This window comes from Pteronotus mesoamericanus, unplaced genomic scaffold (genome assembly GCF_021234165.1).
Source record: "Pteronotus mesoamericanus isolate MK-2021 breed Mesoamerican mustached bat unplaced genomic scaffold, CSHL_Meso_final contig_2, whole genome shotgun sequence".
Classification (NCBI taxonomy): domain Eukaryota; kingdom Metazoa; phylum Chordata; class Mammalia; order Chiroptera; family Mormoopidae; genus Pteronotus; species Pteronotus mesoamericanus.
In genome coordinates this window covers 23,077,169-23,096,428 of record NW_026555084.1, presented here as the reverse complement: position 1 = coordinate 23,096,428, position 19,260 = coordinate 23,077,169, and the positions used below count along the sequence as shown (strand labels likewise).

The 19,260-nt window shown below is 54.2% G+C and overlaps 1 protein-coding gene and 1 pseudogene across 2 annotated transcripts in view; one reads left to right on the top strand and one right to left on the bottom strand.

Moving 5' to 3' along the window:
- Positions 1-2,255: 2,255 nt before the first annotated feature.
- On the bottom strand, positions 2,256-2,376 carry LOC129066774 (uncharacterized; annotated as a pseudogene).
- An 11,170-nt stretch (positions 2,377-13,546) lies between these two features.
- The window catches only part of PSD2 (pleckstrin and Sec7 domain containing 2), a 42,968-nt gene continuing 37,254 nt past the window's right edge, over positions 13,547-19,260 (top strand). For both annotated transcript variants that reach the window (XM_054567963.1, XM_054567960.1), the window contains exon 1: positions 13,547-13,671. The gene's annotated coding sequence lies outside the window, so the exon portion shown is untranslated. The remainder of the gene's footprint in view (positions 13,672-19,260) is intronic.

Here is a 19,260-nt window from a genome sequence, read left to right as displayed (position 1 = left end):
CCCTGCTCTCAATCACTTTGTGAACATACCCATAGTAGAATTGTTGGATCATACAGAAACTCTATTTTTTTGAGGAACCACCACACTCTTTTCCTCAGTGGTTGCAGCCTTTTACGCCAATAGTGCACAAGGGTTCCAACTTCCCCACATACTCACCAACACTTGTTGTTTACTGTTTTCTTTTGTTTGTGGTTTTAGAGAAGTCATCCTAATGGGTGTGAGGTGATATCTCATTGGGGTTTTAATTCATTTTTCTGCAAAATGATCAAGATACACGCTTTGAACAAAATCTGTTTTGAGAGAATGGAGGATAGGGAGCCTCTTAGCTCCAGTAGGCTGGACGCTCTGGTGGTCGGGAAGGAGACGGTATTTAAATTGAGGCCTAAAAGAAGGGAAGGAGGAACCATCCAGTGGAGGGTCTTGAGGAACATTTCAGGGAGAGGGAACAGTAAGTGCAGGGGACCTGAGGGGTGAGTGAATGCTGCATATTCTAGCTCTAGAAATGGTGAACAGTGGCCGAGAGGCTGGTGGCCGGAGGTGTGGTCCGAAGGGTGGGCAGGGCTGGATAATCCGGGGCTTTAGGCCGTGGAAAGGAGTTTGCATTTGCAATGTCTCCTGTCTTCAGGTTGTGGGCGTGAGGAGGGCAGAGGGGAGACTCAGGGACGGAGGGATAGATGCACAGAAAAACAGGGGATGATGTTGCTGTGTGCGAGGGACACTGTGTCCCTAATGGGCAAGTGGTGTGTTTGGGTATGTGTGTGTGTGTACACGGGGCCTGCGGTATGTGGGTGCTTGTGTGTGTGTGTGTGTGTGTGTGTGTGTGTGTGTGTGTGTCTGGACACCCCCCAAACCTCAGATCATTATGTGATCTCTCTCAAGAACGTGCTGTACCTACTTCCCTCCAGCCCACAATAGCCACCCAGGCCGAGAAGTCTCCTCCCACGGGTCTGGAACCAGCAAGAAGGATCCGGAGCCATATCTAGGGGTTCAGGCTTGTCTCTGGGAATGATGACCAGTCTTTGAAAGTCTGGAAACAAGGGCTGGCGCGCCTGAGACCAGGAGATGACTCCATGCCCCACCTTTGCAAGACCGCAGGGATGCCTTGGCCACCGGCCAGGTAAGGCCGGCTGCTGCAGTACCGAGAAGGGCCGCACGGGGGCAGAGAGGCCGCTGAACCGCGGAGAGGAGGCTAGAGTCCGGGGTGAGAGATGAAGGTTGGGGTGGACAGGCCAGGTGGGCAGGTCTCGGGGCGCATGTCTCAGGGGACTGTTTCCGTCTCCAAGCGGCTGTGTGTGAGAATCAAATGAAGTCGTGGGGTCATCGCCATCCCAGTGGAATCTCATTTCATCCTCAAAGCAACATCCTCTCCTCACAATCGCAGGGAAGTGGAGCCGCTTGCCCAGGGTCACTCAGCACTGGGGTTCAGCCCAGGCCTGCCTGACCTCTCCTGTCCTTTAATCACTGGCCCACCCTGCACGAATTCGTCTGCAGGGCACTGCCGATTTGTTCATCAGTCTCATGGCTTCACCCCGCCCCCACTACTCCCTGCCTTATCAGAGCACCCTCCTGGGTCGGGGCAGGGCCAGGACCGCCTGGAGGCTTGGACTTGAGGCCTCCTTGAGGCCCTTGGGGAGGAGCGGTTCAGGGTCCTGGGGTGAGCTCAGTTGTATGCCCTCATCACCATGGTAACAATAGCCCATAGTAACACTGGGCCTCCTTTCTGACTTTCCCCCAGGCTGCTGATGGGGAGTGGTGTCTAGGGAAACTGGCTGAACCCTTGGCTTGTCTCTGGGGCCACTGCCCGCTCTGCTGAATCTCCTCTCAGCATCAGGCCAAGTCCAAAGGAGTATAAATTGATATACAACTGGGGTCCCCCTCAAAAAAATTTGTAGCCGCCTCACCCTCTGCCCCCCCATATAAGAGTGTGACTGTAGCAGTTTGGCTATCCCTGGAAGAAACAAAAAACATGGATGGTTTCAGCTGAGACCGTTGAACAGAGGGGCAGACTGGGGCTCGGAGAGAAATAAGGAGCCGTCCAGGATTGTGCAGCAAGGCAGGGGCCGAGGCCCTGTTTATTTCTATGCAGAAAGGGCAAGGGGACTCCGGGCAAGGTAGTCAGTAAGACATGTGCTGCAGGTTGGAGACTGCAGGGCCAGAAGGACAGCGATCGGGCCTCCTTCTCTAGAAAGTTCTCCCTGACCCAGCCCCTCTGCCACCAGCGTCAGAAATGGCCTCCGAGTTCCCTTGACACTTTGTCTGGTTGGCAAGGCTAAAAATTCACTTAAAAAAAATCCTCACCCAAGGACATGATTATTGATTTTAAACTGATAAGAACAGATACTATACTTGATCTTAGCCAAAAGGCAGAGTAGCGATGCTTACTGATTTTAGAGAGAGGGGAAGGGAGGGAGAGAAACATCAATCATATGTACCCCAACCAGGGACTGAACTGGTAATCTAGTTACATGTCCTGACCTGGAGTTAAACCTGCGACCTTTCGGTTGACAGGACAATGCTCCAACCAACTGAGCCACACCAGCCAGGGCTAAAAATTCACTCTTGAGTTGCTTTAAGAGATCCCAGAGACCCCAGACCGTCCTCTTGGCCAGCCTAGAAATCCCTTCTCTAACTGTTCTGACAGTCAGCTGCCTATCTTGCTTGCATACCTGGTATAATAGGGAGCTCCCTGCCTTAAAAGGCAGCCTGTCCCATTGCAGGATAGCTCCTTCTAGTGAGACCAAACTGGCCTTCCTGCGCTATCCAGGTGTTGGAACTAGCTCATCCTGCGGAGCACAGAGCAGCGCCTCGGTCTGCTCCATGCAGTCCCCTGTGGGCGGCAGAGGGGGCTGTACCCTCCCACACCCACGCCTGCCTTTTCTCCAGCATAAATGGTGCCAGTTCCCCATCAACAACCTTTCCAGCCCTTCATCTCCTCAGCTGGGTATACTCCATGGCTGCTATTTTCTCCTTTTACAGTGAACACCCATATAGCCACCACTCAGAATTTACAACTTATGCTAATATTATATTTGCTTTATCATTATCTATGCCTCCCTCCTTCATCCATCAGTTCACTTTTTTGGATGCATTTCAAAGTAAGTTGCAGATAACAGTACACTTCACCCCTAGCCACTTCAGCATGCATATCGCTAACTAGAGTTGAATATTTGCATATGGTTCTTTGCTTTTTTGAGGCAAAATTTACATATAAGAAATGCACAAATCTTAAGTATACCATTGGTTGAGTTTTGATAAGGGCTTGTGCTTATACACACCAACTCCCATCAAGCTATAGAATATTTCCATCACTCCAGAAAATTTCCCAGTCACCCCTGTCCCCACTGATTTCTTTCCAAAAAGGCCCACTCTAGAACTTCATACAAACGGATTCATACACTGTCTACTCTTCCTGCGTCTGGCTTACTTCATTCACCGTAACGTTTTAGAGATTCGTTAGTACTTGGTTCCTTTTTATTGCCAAGCAGAATTCCATCATATGGACGTATAACTGTTTGTTAATCCATTTGCCTCTTGATGGACACCTTGGGCTGTTTCTCACAGACAGATGAATGGATGGATGGATGCCCAGCCAGGTATCCCTGCCCTGAACGTGTACAGCTGTTTTGTTGGAACCTGAATGTCAATTTTTCCATTAGCCCTCATTAAATTCCATCTTGTTGGTTTCGACTTAACCTTCCAGCTGGTCCTGATATGATGACAGTAGCCAACTCACATACACTCAATGTGTGCCAGGCACTGGGCTGATCTGTTCAGACTTTAGAACAAACCTGTGAGCCCTGGCTGGTGTGGCTCAGTGGACTGAGCGCCAGCCTGTGAACCGAAAAGTCGCTGGTTCTATTCCCAGTCAGGGCACAGGCCTGGGTTATGGTCCAGGTTCCCAACTGGGGGCTTTTCTTCTATTTGCCAGTAATCCTCGATGGAGATTTCTTCACCAGCTGCAAAGATTCTATCCAGCTGTTGCTCTTCTCTTCACCATGTCTCAGGACAGCGTTCACCAAACATGACTGCACTGTCCACACGTCCAGCGTTTCATGTCAGTCCCCAGAGGTCCCTGCCCGGGAACAAAGGGCTAGGACAGAGTGGGGCTAGGGCAGCAATCGTTTGAGTCCTTCATAGCCCCTGGGTCTTGGTCGAGTGTCTAGCATCTAGTAGGCACTCAACAAATGTTTGCTAATTATTTTTGGAGGGCCACTTAATTTTATTTATTTTTTATTGTGGTAAAATACACATAAATAAAAGTTATTATTTTACCCATTTTTAAGTACATTAAAAATGTTGTGTAACCATCACCTCTATCTATTTCTGGAACTTATTCATCATCCCCCCAAAAACTCTGTACCCATTAGACAATAATTCTCCATTCCCCCTCCTCTCAACCCCTGGTAACCTCTATTCTACTTTCTGTTTCTCTGAGTTTACTTATTTAGATATTGCTTTTTTAAAAAAGATTTTATTTATTTATTTTTAGAAGAGAAGGGAGGGAGAGAGGGAAACATTAATATGTGGTTGCCTCTCGCGTGCCCCCTACTAGGGACCCGGCCTGCAACCCAGGCGTGCGCCCTGACTGGGGGTGGAACTGGTGACCCCGTTGTTCACAGGCCGGCGCTCAGTCCACTGAGCCCCAACAGCCAGGGCTAGATATTTCTCATAAGTGGACACATACACTAATTGTTCATTGGTGTCTGGTTTATGTCACTTAGCTTATGTTTTCAAGGTTCATCCCTGTCGTAGCATGTGTCAGAATTTTATTCCTTTTTAAATCTGAATAATATTCCATTGTAAGTGTATGCCACTCTTGTTCATCCATTTATCTGTCAATGGACACTTAGGTTGTTTCCACCTTTCGGTTATTGTGAACAGCTGTTATGAAGCTTGGTAATTGTAATTTCATAATCTCTTCCTGGTCAGGTTCTCTCTAGCCCTTTCCACTAAGATGGCCCTTGGCCAGGTCTCCAGTGACCTCCAGATCGCTGAATCCAATGGTCAGTTTTTAGTTCTCACCTTACTCGAACCATTAGCAGCACTTGACCTGGCCCATCTCTTTCCTCCTTGACATTGTCCCTTCATTTATTATAGGATCCCACATTTTCCTGCTTTTCCTCTACCTCTCTGGACACCCCCTTTCAGTACCCCTTCTTTTCTCCCCTTCCTGCTCCCCGACATCTTAATGCGGGAGGCCCACAGGGCTCGGTTCTTGGTCCTCTGAAAGACTCTGCCCTCGCTCCTCCCAAATGTGTGTCTCTAGCCGAGACCATCTGCCCCTCTGACAGCTCCACTTGGTGGCCGGGTGACATCTCAAACTCTACCTGCCCAAAGCAAACCCCTGCTCTTCCTTCTCCAACACATTCTTCCCCACTTCCGCGCCTTAGTTTCTGGCAACTCCATCCTTCCTGTTGTTTGGGTCCTCATATTTTACTTCACTCTTGACTCCTTTCTTTTGCTTATACCCCTCACTCAACCCCTCAATTCATATTATTGGTTTTACCTTCAAAATGCACCCAGAATCTGGCCGCTTCTCATCAGCTCCCACCCTGGTCTGAGTCCCCGTCCCCTCTCCCCTGGAATTCTGCTGTGGCCTCCTAACTGGTTTCCAGGCTCAGACCCGACGCCTTCAATCTATCCCCAACAGAGCAGCCAGAGGGAACCTTTAACAATATAAGTCAAATCAGGGCAGTTCCCTGCCCCAAACTTTGGTTGACTCCTCATGTCACCGAGTCAAAACCCAAGTCCTTACAATGGCCGACAGGCTCTGTGTCACCTGGCTCCTGCCAGCTCTCTGCCCCGTCTCCTGCACTCTCCCCGTCCTTTGCTCTTGCTGTTCCAACATCATGCTAGCACACTCCCACCTCAGGGACTTTGCACTGGCTGTTCTTGTTCCTTGGGACTCTCCTCCCCCCAATATCTACACGACAAACTCCCTTACCTCCTTCTTGTCTTTGCTCAAATTCACCTTCTCAAAGCATCTACCAGCAGCACTCTCCTGAAAGGTGCAATGCCCCTCGCCCTGCCTACCCTCCTGATTTTCTTTATGTTGCTCTGTTTCCCCCTCTAGTACTCATCACTGTCTATAACATAAGTTTTAGTTATCTGTTATAGTAGTTTCTTTTTTCCCCTAACCCCCACTGGAAATGACTCAGAAGGGCAAGAATTTTCGTCTCTCTTTAAAAAAAAAAGATTTTATTTATTTATTTTTAGAGAGAGGGGAAGGGAGGGAGAAAGAGAGGGACAGAAACATCAATCAGTTGCCTCTCATATGTGCCCTAACTGGGGACAGAACCCACAACCCAGGCATGTGCTTTGACCAGGAATTGAACCAGTGACCCTTTGCTTTGAGGGATAACACCCAACCAACCGAGCAAGACCAGACAGAGCAGGGTTTTCATCCTTTTTGTTTACTGATATGATTTGCTTAGAAGAGGGCTTGGTATGGGCAGGGCCTCGGCAAAAGTTTGTTGAATGAAAAAATGAAGGAAGTATGATGATTTGGGAAGTGGTCTGCAGTCTAAGCTGGAACTAAGGAAAGGTGGGCTGCTGGCTGTCGTGGGTATTAGCGCTGTTTGCTGTGCAGTAGCCATTCCCCTTCTCCTGGTAACTCTCCCCATTTTCCTTTGGGACACATCTCCTCCTACCATCACTCCAAGCGGGGCACTGCTGTTTGGCTCAGGGCTGGCCATACTGTGTGTCACTGAATGGACCAATGACACTGAATCCTGAGACTTTTGTTTATATTCTTGGCACGGGGAGGGGTGGAGGGAAGCCTTCTGCCCTTAAAGCCAGTCATAAGCTCAGAGATGCCTTAGCCATTCTGATACTCTGTTGGGAGAGCTCGCCTGGAAATGAAGCCAACACACAGGACCGCTGGCTACAGGTGTGGAGGAAGACCCCATGTGGGAGCCCGGATTCAGTGCTGCCTGCGGCCGGTCTTCTCCTGGACTTTCCATTTACACAAACCCCTTTGCACCAAAGCCAGTTTCTGTCATTTGCAGCCACTTACACCGTACCTGCCTGAGCTCCTGAATTGGGAAGTGAGGAAGAGGTTGAGTAGGGCTCTGAAGGGTGTGACAGCCCCCAGTGAGAGGGACTGAGCATGCAGAGGGCCTTCTGTGATCACTACTGAATGGAGGGGACACGGGAGCATTTTTCTTGGCTCCACCCTAGAGGAGCTCTCAAGCTCTCAGGTGAGGAGGACATGGACACTAATAGGGCAGTTCTGGCTATACAAGCTGTAAGCTCAGCTGGGGTGGGTTGCACCTAAGGTTGGGGTGGGAAGTAGGCAGGGGGAGCTCTCCTCCATTGAGCTCTTTGCTGAGCAGCTCCACCTCCCACCCTGTCTAGTACAGACGTCGGAGCTCAAGTGCACGTCAGGGAATGGAGTCAGGGCTTTGCCACTTACTAGAGGTGTGGTCTAGGATAGGTCACTCAACTTTCCTAGCCTCAGGTAAAATGGGATTAATGATGTCCACTTCATACTGTTGTTGTGAGGATGAAATGAAATATTGCCAAGAATTTACCATGAACCTGGCTTACAAAACACTCAACAAAAGTCAGCAGCTCCAGTATTAGCGTTTTCAGCGGCGTTGCCTAGCCAGTGATTGTGCCTGGTGGGGCAGGTGCAGTTCTTGTGGACACCAGGAGATGGCACCAAGACCCCAAAAGAGCCCATTCCGACCAACTGCTTTCCTTGAGGGCTCCCGAAAGGCTTGGGCTGGTTGGCTTCTCAGATGTCGGCCAGTTAGACCCCCTGCCTTCCCCGCTGCTGTGGGTAGAGGTACCTGCACTCTCCTCATTTCCAAGGAAGAAGGGGCCTGGTCACCATGGGAATGTCAGTGGAGCCTCAGTTTTTCATCTATGTTGTGGAAGAGCATCGCTTTCCAAAACAGCCTGGGTCAAGTTGAGGAAATGTTCAGGTTGGATCGGGTAAAGGACTTCCAGAACGAACGAGCATCCCAGCGCAGAGAGCCTGAGGCTGAACCTCGGAGCGCGGCTGGGCCTTGTGTTGAGGCAGGGGGATGACCCACATGACCGCTATTCACTTCTTTTCTGTATGTGAGACAGAGCTGCGCTGCCCGGCGCCGAGGACCCAGGACCGTGCTGGTAATTCTGAGTCCGGCCAGCAGACGGAGACAGAGAGCCGCTGGGGCCTCGAACGAGCCTCCTCGCAGCCCCGAGCTCGCTCTCCTGCGAACCAGCCTGGCTTGGCAGCGATCCCTGGGCAAGAGTTGACTTGTCCCGTGTCCCTTCGCTTTGAAAAAGACTTGCCCTACTCCCTCCTGCTGGGTTTCTTAGGAACAACGCGTGGGGTGAGGGAAGGGTCAGATTCAACCCTAACTCTGCATCTCCCAGCGAAGCCCTACCTTCCCCCTGCCTCAGTAACCTGGATGGGGTCTGCTGACCGCTCTAATCTTAGTAGCTCCAGCTTCCTGGAGTGGGGTGGTGTTATTTCCCCACGGGTAAGGATCCTTTCCCTAACCCGCCATTGACCCAGGCCTGGAGGGCCAGCTGGACCTCCGGAAGCAGGGGAGTGCCCACCCCGTAGCACCCTGGCCAGTTCCTGGCATCCTCCTGGACAGGCTCCCGGAGTCCCACAAAGGCCCTCAGACAAAGTTCTGGGCCAGGCTGTGCCTGTGCCCTGGGCCTGCAGCCGGCTGGCTCTAGGCTCTGCGAGGCCCTGGCACTCCCTGCGGGGCTTTGTCTGCAGGCCCTGGACCAGTGCATCCAGGGCCACCTTTGCTGGGGGAGGGGGTGGGACAGGCAGCTCCCAGAGCCTGAGCGGTCTCTCTTCACTCTTGCCCGTTGCTGTGCTCCCCTCCAGTGACCTTTCCCCGACCTGACGCTTGCTCAGGTGGTGCCCTTTCACACTTGCCTTCTTCTCTTGGCTGCAAGTCAAAATCCTCAGCTTCTTCAGGGACCTACTCATGTCCTACCACTCATTTATGCATTCACCCATTCATTCAGCAAATACTTATTGAGCACCTGCTACACTCCAGGCCCTTGCTAGATGCTGGGGTCACAGCAATTACAAGATACACAGTTCCTGCCCTTCCTGGACTTTACATTCCAGGGAGGCACTAAGCAGGAGACTAGTAAACCCCATACCTAAAATTTGATTACATCTTGTGATAAAAAGGAGAAGCAAATCAGTTGTTTCTCCAGGAAGCTCTGCCCACAGGGATATTTGCCCCTGAACTGCGGAGGGAGGGACTTCTGCCTGGGCCTTCTCCCACCCCCTCGCAGGGCCTGGCATCCAGACACAGTGGGTGCTCAGGAAATGTTGGTTTGATGAATGGACGAATCATTACCTCACAGCCAGGGGCAGTCCAGTGAGGATGGCCCTTCCTCCCCACTCTTCCTCCCAGCTAACCCAGGACCCTTAGTAATGTTGGGGAATGTACAGACCCTGAGGCTTCAAGGATCCCTCCGCCCTCACCTCTGCACCCCCCTCTCCATCGCCCACCCCACCTCTATGGCTCCCGGCCTAGCTCCTTACTGCTCGGCTTCCCTACCTCAGGCCCCGTCAGAATCTCACGACCCAGGGGTGGATTCACCCACGACCTCTCATGCATCTCTTCTCTGGCATTGCTACTGCATACAGTGCCTACCGTATGCTGACCCTAGGCTCAGGAGGCACCGGGGACCTAAAGAGGCTGAGAAGGGCCCTTGCCATCATGGAGCACCCAGTCTGACAGCACTGGCACAGCGTGATGTGGGCCGTTATGGGGCAGAAGATGGCACTGCGTGGGCCCGGAGGGGGCGTGCCCAGCCTGCGGCCACCTCCTCCGAGACGCCTCCTCTGACCGCCTTGCTGAAGTAGCCCCACCCTTCCAGCTAGGTGTCTTTTTTGGTTTCAAAGCCCTTTTGAGTACCTGCAGTTTATTTGTTAGTGTGCTCTTTATCTGAGTGCTTTGCTGAGTGCCCACTCTAGGCCAGGAAGTACGCTAGGCCCTGGGGACGCAGAAGTGAGAGACCACATTTCCTGCCTCCCTGAAGCTTCTAGTCTAGTGATGGTGGTGATGGTAAGGAGACAGACAATAACCAGAATAAGCAAGTAAACGTGGGGGATACAAACAAGTATTGTGGGGGGAAAAAAAGCAGGCAAAGGCGAGATGTGGGTGAGGGAGGGGTAGTATTTTAGGCGGGGTGGTCAGGGAAGGTGACACTTGAGGAGAGGGGTGAAGGGGGTGAGGTGAGTTGTGCAGCTGCCTGGGGGAGAGGGGACGGCGAGCGCAAAGGCCCTGAGGCAGGAGCGTGCCTGGTGTGTTGGAGGGAAAACCAGGAGGCCCGTGTGGCTGGAAAGGAGGTCAGGACGGGGTAGGGGCCAGGTCACGGAGGGCCTTGCAGCACGGCAGAGGCTCGATTTAACTCTTGGTGATATGCGAGCCATTGGAGGACGTGGAGCAGAGGATTTCGTGAGATCCCTTTGGCTGCTGAGTTGGGAGTGCGAGAGAGGGGCTGGGTGGGAGCAGCAGGACCGGCTAGGAGGCCACAGTGATAGTCCCGGTGAGAGGCGATGGTAGCTCGGGCCAGGGTGGTGGCAGTGGAAGCGATGAGCAGTGGCCAATTTGGAACATAATTTGAAAGTAAACCCCATCGCATTTGTCGAAGGATGTGGAATGTGAGAGGAAGAGAGGCAAGGATGACTCCCGGGTTTTCGGCCTGAGCCGAGGGGAGGTACATTTACTGTGATGAGCACGAGGAGGCCAGTTTTGGTTAGGACAAGGGGTCCGGGAACTGTGCCCGTGCCCCTGTCCGGCCTCCAGCACTGCCTTCCTTAATCTCGCCTCAGAGGGGGCGGCGGGCGGCGGGGAGAAAAGAGAAGTCGCTTGGAGCAGTGGGGGAGAAGCTGTAGATTATTCTTTTCCCGGAGGGATGCTGCGGAATGTAATGCATTTTGGCTGCTGGGTGGGGGGCACTGACCCTGTTTTGTTTCAAGAGGCCAAAGTAGCTACAAGGAGTAGCTACAAGGACAGTTACTTTCTCTCCTTGTCCGCGCATGCCCAGCACTCTCTGGCACAGAGCCCACCTGTGGTCTGTGACAGTCCTTTGGGCCCTTTGAGTAAGTGAGGTTCTGGGAGGGGATATAGCAATCCACGGCCACACAGCCAGGAAGCGGCAGAGGCCAGACCAGAACCCAGGTCCTGGCCCGCTCGTGCCCACCGCCCCAGGCTCCCAGGACCGCCAAGGACGGGAGCAGATCCAGGCCAGGGACTGGGTTCCGAGCACCAGCAGGCCCAGGTTAAGGGGAGAGATGGCTCTATCTCCCTACCTTCTCCCTCCTTTCTTTCTTCCTTTCTACATATATTTCTACAGCCATACTGTGTGTTAGAGGCTGAGGATACACTGTGAACAAGGCAGACCTTGCCTTCAGGGGGCTCGCAGTCCATCTCGGTGGACAGAGATGAAATAACCCATGTCATGAGTAAGCCACTCAGTACAGCTGCAATAGCCATGGCCTGTCAGTGCCTCTGTGTGCCACGTCTTGGGTGGGTGGGCCCTGTGCATGTCAGCTCCTTTCAGCCCCACCCCAGCCCCACAAGGGAGGGGCCGGTGAGCATTCTCATTGAGTAGATGAGGAAATAAAAAGCTCAGAAAGATGGTTCAGCTGTGACTTGATATCTGGGGTCCTGAGGATGGAAGCAAAGCCCTGCCACCTCCACTTCCCCCCACAGCTCCTACTGGTTGTCTGTTGCCACCCATGCCTGCCTACAGGTAGCAGAGGGCAGAAGGTAGAGGACAGGACAGCAGAGAAACCATGGTCCCTTTGTGCCCTTCAAGGTGCCTGCAATAGAGGGGTCTCTTATATCTGGGCTCTCCGGGAAAGTCCTAGGGATGGAGGGGCAGTGAAAGGGTGTGATCAGAGTACCCTCTCAACGGCCCAGATGTGTCCACAGGGTCAGGCCTCCTGGGACCTTAAGCAAGTGGTTTATGCTTTCGGAGCCTCAAATGGTTGCAGGATTGTTTTGAGGATTAAATTTCACACACGGAAAGCACTCAGTGTGGATTCTGGCACATGGTAGATGCACAGTTATAGCAGAAATGTCACCATGGTTGCTTAAACCTCAGCTCTAACTGTGGCCCAGCTGGAAGAGGGACTGCTCAGATATTGCACCTCCAGTTACTGCCACCCTGCACAGCTTAGACACTCTACATAGGACAGCAAATCCTCTCTTCTCTTACTCTGTTCCTTCAGAACAGGGTCTCTAACTGTCTGTGTGTGTATCAGGGGAAAGAAGGTCAGGGAGAGCTTCATGGAGGAAGGGGCATTTAACCAGGAATTTGAGGATAGCGTTGGAGTTCACTGAGCACAGCAGGGTCAAAGGCCTGACGAGGCAGAAGGTGGAACGCCTGCAAAGGTCTGAAGGCGTGAAGGAGCCGGGCACAGTGAGCAGCCCCTGGGGGCTGGAGTGGAAGGAGAGAGGTGGAAAGTGACTTCCTGTGGCAGGACCTGACTCTGATCTGAGCTCCCTTCTCTGAGGGACTGGGCCTGCTCACCCTCCCCTTCTTCCCCAGCTCCCTTTGGGCAGGGGCCCTGTATTATCTCCCCGAGAGGTGGCATCTTGCCCTGTAGGAGCCTCACAGCCAGGAAGTTCTTGGTGTGTAGCCCAGGCGCAATAATGTCAACCTTTTTCTTCAGAGCTAGGGTCCTGGGGTGGGGGAGGGCTTCAGGGTGGTAACTAGCACAGAGGAGAGTTACTTGGGAGGCAGTTTCCACAGCCCAGAGCTCCCTATATCTCTCTGCCTAGGGCGGCCATGCGCTGGCCTGGCACTGGGACTCTGAACAGTTGACTGGGCCCACTCCTCGCCTCCCCACCTCAGGGTCTCTTCCCTTTGTCCCTGTCTTCTGTACTCCCTTCCCCCTTCCAGCTCTGTCTCCGTTCCTCCTTCTCACTCCATACCCAGGTCTGTCTGTCTCCCTGGTAGGTACATAGGCAGGCAGGCAGGCAGGCAGGCATGGCTAAGTCTCGCTCTGCGACCGGTCGTTCCGCTTGCCTGTCCCCCGCATTCCACGCTCCTTCCCTGCCAGGGTCCGGCCTCCCCGGGTGGGTAGGGGTGTGGAGGGCAGGGAGTCAGACCACAACAGACCGCAGGAGGAAGGCCAGGACGCTGCTTCCTTCACCTAGAGGAGGGCTGAGCAGACCCTGACGACTCAGGGTCTGGGACCCGAGGGTCCGGCCGAAGGGGCCGAGTTAGAGGGCAGCTGGGGCCAGCGGGGCTTTAGGGGGGCGGGACCTCTGGGCCCTCCCTTCCCCCGCTTTCTTAAAGGGCCGGCACAGGCTGCGCAGGACGCGCCGGGCCGCGCCGTCCTGGGCCGGGTCGGCGCGCGCGACCGGCGCGCGGTGCGGAGGCGTGGCGGGCCCGCTGGCTGGGGCGGCCGCCGCGGCCTCCCGCTCCACTGCCGCCGCCCGCCGCCCGCAGTCCCCCCGCCCTTCCCCGCCCTTCCCGCTCCTCCCTCCCTCCTTCTCGCCTTCCGTCCCTCCCTCCTGCCGTCAGTCCCCCCATCTCTGCTCAGCTGCTCCACAGCGCTGCTCCGACACCTGAAGGGACGGAGGCGGGCGCGGGAGCCCCGACAGGCAGCAGCGAAGGAGCGGGGCGGTCGGTCCAACGCATGGCCCCGCCGTGAGGGGCTGGACCCAGTGCCTGGGACCGGCAGCGGTGAGTGGGGCGCGGGGCCACCTTGTCCCCAGGGCCCGGGTGCTCCGGGACCCCGCCCCTCTGCGAGCCGGGCTGGGGGCCCGGAGGGACTGCTGGGGGGACACGCTTGCTGGGGGGTGGGGCGCCGCCCTCCGGCCTCCATGCCAGCCGGGGTCTGCTAACAAAGCTATGTTTCCAGATCAATTCCGAGGCGGCTGGAGCATCTGAAGGATACGGTTGTCATGGAGATGGGGCCGAAAGAGGAAGCTTGGGGATGGCCGGGTCTGGGCCAGGGAGTGGGGCCACTGCTAGGGAGCCTCAGGCCGGCCTGCAGAGAGGGTAGGGGCCGGCTGGCCCAATTGTCTCCTGGGCTCTGCCTCCTGATTCCCCCTTTTGTATAACCTAAGTGTATGTGTATGCGTTGGTGGGGTGTCAGTGAGAGCTGGTGGTCGGGGACCTGGAGTGTTGAGTGCTGGGCCTGCCAGCAGCCACCTTTACTACGGAGAAGCTTTGAGGATTTATTTCTGTTTCCAGTTTCCCAACTTTGACAACCTGGCTTGGCGGCCAGGCCTCGCCAGCTCCGAGCTCTGCCGCTAGATCAGGGGCTTGCATGGGGGCGTGGCAGGCAGTGGGCATGGCTGAGGCTCACATAATGGCTGTGGCAGCCGCAGGGAGGGAGGGGTCCTTGGAGCCCGCGGCTGGGGCTGGGGTGGGGCAGGCAGTCCAGATGTGGGGACCACCTTGTCCAGCTGGCCCCCTCCTCGGAGGAAGTATTCAGACTCTCGTTGTCCCTGGAGGATCTGGGAGCTGCCGGAGTCAGAACCGGGCGGTATTGTCTCTGCACAGGCCGAGAGGGGCACTGCCTCAGGCCACCCCTTCATCCTGGGGCCAACTTGGGGGGCCATGGAAGAACTGGGGGCTGAAGCCCCAGACAAAATGGAAGTGGGTCTGAGATTTTTGGCAGGCTCAAGATGAGCCAGGCGGAGCTTGATAGATGGGTGAGCAGGGAGCAGGGAGAGAGCTCAGGGTTCTGCCGGGGCAGATGGGCAGCCTGGGTTTGGGGAGAGGCATGTGGGCTTTCCTGGTGTCCCCAGGTCTTTCTTCCAGACACTGGAAACAAAAGCTGCTTAATGGGAGGGGTGCTCGGGCAGCTTGAGGGGGAGTGGATAAGGGGTGTTTGGACCTCTTCCAAGGCCAAATCCCGGCCCTGGGCAGAAACAGTCATTTTCCCACCCCTTCCCTTGGGAGGTTAGGAACCCTACCTCCCAGAGGAGCTACATGTTCTGTGACCTGCCATCTCTGAATCAGTAAAATGGACCAGCTGCCCCCTCCCTGCCGCCCTGTGTCTCTGGAGGAGAGACCTCCCCTCCAAAAGCTCCCCTTTCCCCTGAATATAGCGAGAGGCAGCGGCTTCGGAATGGGGCTATTGCAAAGTTTGGTCCTGGTGGAAACATGGCAGGATCCCAGGTTGTGACCTGAACCAGGGGGCTGCCACACATTGGGGTGAGTAGGTGGGTGTTGGCTAATGGTAGAAGAATGACTAGAATATTCTTGGAAGGCCTCCTTGCTGGTACCTCTTGCAGGGGCTGAAGCCTCAATCCGTGGGTGACTTGTACCTTGTAGTCCCAGGAGTGCCTGTGCCAGGCTGAGAGGTTTTCCTCCTGCCACTTGTCCTGCTGTGACAGCAACGGGCCATGCATTCCCCAAGCTGCCCTCCCCCGCAGTGTTTCCTGGAAGGGGTGCGCAAAGCCAGCTGGAAAGAAGGACCTCTTGCTCTTGACGGGTCTGAGAGAGAGGGATTGGCGGATAGTTCCTTGCCCAGCTTTTCCATATACTGAGTCCAACCACGGTGCTAAGTGCTTTCATACGCACCGCATCTTGTGAAGGAGGTGCTGCCTTTATTCCCATTTTGTGGAAGAGGATACTGAGGGTCAGGGAGAGGTTGCTTGTTCAAAGTCACCTAGGCAGTAAGTGGCAGAATCAGGATTTGTACCTAAGCAGAACTGTCTGAAGCTTGGACCTGTGTCCCCATCGTCATTTTCTGCTTTGCAGATGCAAGTATGGAGGGAGGTGGGACTGAGTGCCTTTCTTCCTGGAGTAAGGGGTGGCCTTGGGGGAAACTGAGGCACTAAGCTAGGGTCTTTTAGAGAGGGGGGCTGGAGACATTCTCATTCCGGACGTCAGCTTGCAGGAGAATGACAATACTTCTCTCGACAGACGATGCTCTAGACATCCTTTGCCAGATGGTCTTTTCCAGGGAAATCTGTTTTGAGTGGCATCTTATGTCTGAGGCTCCATATTTAGCCTGGCTTCTCACACGGGAGGATACACTCAGGCTGTCGCCCCTTGAGGGGTGTTTGGGGGAGGGCTCGGCTTGGGTAGACCTGATTCCTTGTCACAGCTCAGGCAGAGGTGCGGCAGGGCCCTCTCAGCCCTGCCCCAGCTGGGGTCTCCCTACTGGTCTCCCTGGAACCCGGCTGTTTTCTGCAGAGCCCTTGACCTAGAGGGTTTGCTCACAGCTAAGTTCACTTCCGTGAGGTCTTGGCCCTCATTCGGTGTCTGCCTGGCCCCCGGTGATGCCAGCACCCAGCCCCGCCTAGGCCAGGTCTACAGCCCCCTTCGTGGGCTGCCCCCTGCCCCACTCCTACCCCATCAAGCCAGGCCCTGAGCTCCCTTCTTTGGAGTGTCTCTCTTCATTCCCTTCCTTCCCCCCTTTTATCTTGTCAAACCTGATAGTGCAATGAACACCCACCTATATACCTTTCACCTAGAGAACTAGATTCGCCAATTGTTGACATTCTGCCCACATTTTTTCTCTCTCTTTGAACCTCTTGAAAGTAAGTTGCAAACACCATAACACTGCACCTTTAAATACTTCAGCATGAATTTCCTGAGACAAGGACATTTTTCTACATGACTATACTAATAACATACCCAAGAAATTAATGATACAATTTAACCTAATATGTAATCCATATTCAAATTTTTTTGGTTGTCCCTGTAATGTCCTTTATAGCTGTTTAAAAAAATTTTTTTTGATCAAGCATCACATACTACATTCAGTTATGTCTTTCAGTCCCCTTTAATCTGGAATAATCCTCCTGCTTTTTTAAAAAGAACTCTTTATGACACTGTCATTCTTTTTAAAAAATATTTTATTTATTTATTTTTAGAGAGAGCGAAATGGAGAAAGAGGGAGAAAAACATCAATGTGCGGTTGCCTCTCGCGCGCCCCCTACTGGGGACCTGGCTGGCAACCCAGGCATGTGCCCTGACTGGGAATCACCTGGTGACACCTTAGTTTTCAGGCCAGCCCACCCTCAATCCACTGAGCCACATCAGCCAGGGTGACACTCATTCTTAAAGAGTCCTGCCCAATCCTCGTGTAGAATGTTCCACATTCCCAATTTGTGTTATTGCTTCCTCAAGAGTAGATTCAGGTTAAACAGTTATTTGCAAGAATATCCCATAGGTGATGTTGTGTCCTTTTCTGTGCATCCCATCAGGAGGCACATGTCATTAGCTTGTCCTGTAATAGATGGAGCAGAGTTAGGTCACTTGGCTAAGGAGTCCTCTGTTCCGGTCCCATTCCTCCCTCCTCACTACCTCCAGGAGCTTCATCCCCCTGGTCGCCATGCACCTGGTCAGCAAAACCAACTGAACCTCTACTTCAGACCATACGCTGGAGCAGGACGATGAAGCAGACATTGATGAGGCCTTCAGGGAGTTCACAGCCTCAGGGGTGGGGATGGGTGAGCCACAACTCGGGAGAGGTGCTGTCAGAGCGGGAATGAGGCCCAGAGAAAGTACTGAGGGGCACAAGGAGGGGAGACAGGAGGCAGGGCCATGATAGGAAGAAAGGGGGTGAGACCTGGACCGTAGCTGCCCACCTGGAGCCATGGAAGGGTTTTCAAGAGGGGAGTGATTGGGCAGAGGTGGGTGCTGAGGAAGGCACTCTGAGGAGGATGGCGTGGGGCTGGCCAGGCCAGCGTGGTGGCAAAGGGCCTGGTCAGTGACAAGACGGTGGGTTTGGGGCTGCTGTGCGTGGCATACAGAGGGAGTGGGGTCAGCGCTGCGGTGGCCCAGCTGCGACTGGAGAGCAGCAGGTGGGTGTGGAATAAGGAGCGATTTAGGAGGCAGACGGAACGGGCGCTGGGGTCCGACTGGAGGTGGGGAGGGCTGTTGTGCCATGGCTTGGAAGGCGATGGAGAATGTGGTTTTGGGTGTGCGAGGCCTGAGGTTCTTTCCAGGTCGGAGGAACAGTGTGTGGGAAGCTCACTTCCCCAGGTCTTGGTGGTTGCCTGTGGCTGCCCGCTTAAAGCTCACTTTGGGGTGAGGGCGGAGGGAAGGCCCCGCCTAACCTGCAGCAGGGAACGGAGGGTGGGCTCCCAGGCACCAGCAGGCGAGGGACTTTGAGGGGGGGTCAGGGGCTGGCTCAGAGGCAGCTCCCACTATCCCTCAGGATAACCCCCCCCTCAGGCCCCCCAACTCCCTTACCTCAGTTTGTTTCTTCATACTTGCTCGGTAAAAACCCACACCCTGGTCAATTCTATTGCCTGGTCTGCTCCAATCCGACCTGTGAGAAAAACCTCTACCCTGACTGGTCTCACTTTATGGTTAAAACCCTGAACTCCAGGTGGGTTTTCAGTACTTCCCGCAGTCTCACCCCGGGTCCCGAGTCCTCCCCCCTCCCTCTACCTGATGACTACTTCACACTTTCTCTCCTACCCTCAGCCCAAGCCCCTCTTCCCCAGTCGCCCCTCACAGCTGCTGACATTGCTTCCTACTCTTTGAGAAAATAGAAGCAATCAGAACTTTCTCAGACTCCGAGGCTACAGTCATCCATCTGCCAGTGTCTCCCCACTGCTCTGCCTTCCTCCAGTCACTGGGGTTGAGGAGTTCCTGCTCCTGGTTAAGGCCACCCCTCTACTTGTGCACTGGACCCTGTCCCCTTGTGCCTACTTGCAGACATTGCTCCAGCACGGCCCTCGCCTACACTGTGGGGTCCCCCTCTACCAGATCATTCATCAGCAGATGTCTTGCTCTTTTGTCTCCCGTGTTAGAAGATGGCTTTCTTGCCTCTCCCGCCATCTACTGCTGCATCTCTCTGTTCCCCACTTATGGCGAAGATCCCCAGGACGGTCGTCTAGACTCAGCGTCTCCGTGTCCTCTCCCCGCTCTCTCCATGTCACTCCGGTTGAGCTCTCCCTCCCTTCTATTTCACTGACTGCTCTTCTCAAGGTCACCAGTGACCAATCTGCTGTCCTCATCTGTGACATTTGACACATTTCGTCTCTACCTCTTCCTTGAAAGTTCCCTTAACCTCCAGGATATCCATTCTCCCGTTATCTTTCGACTTCATGGGTTGTTCCTCTCAGTCTCCTTCTCCCCCACCCCCACTTCTTAATTTCGGGGGACCCAGGACTCCGCCTTGCCTGGCTGCTCTTCCTCATCTACATTCACTCCTGTGCCCATCTCCTCTGGTCTGTGGCTTTAAGCCACCTGTATGCTTCCAGCTCCCAAATTTATACCATCTGTATGCGTCTAGCTCTCAAATCTGTACCCCCAGTTTTGACCTCTCTTCTGAGCTCCAGGAGCCTACCCAGCATC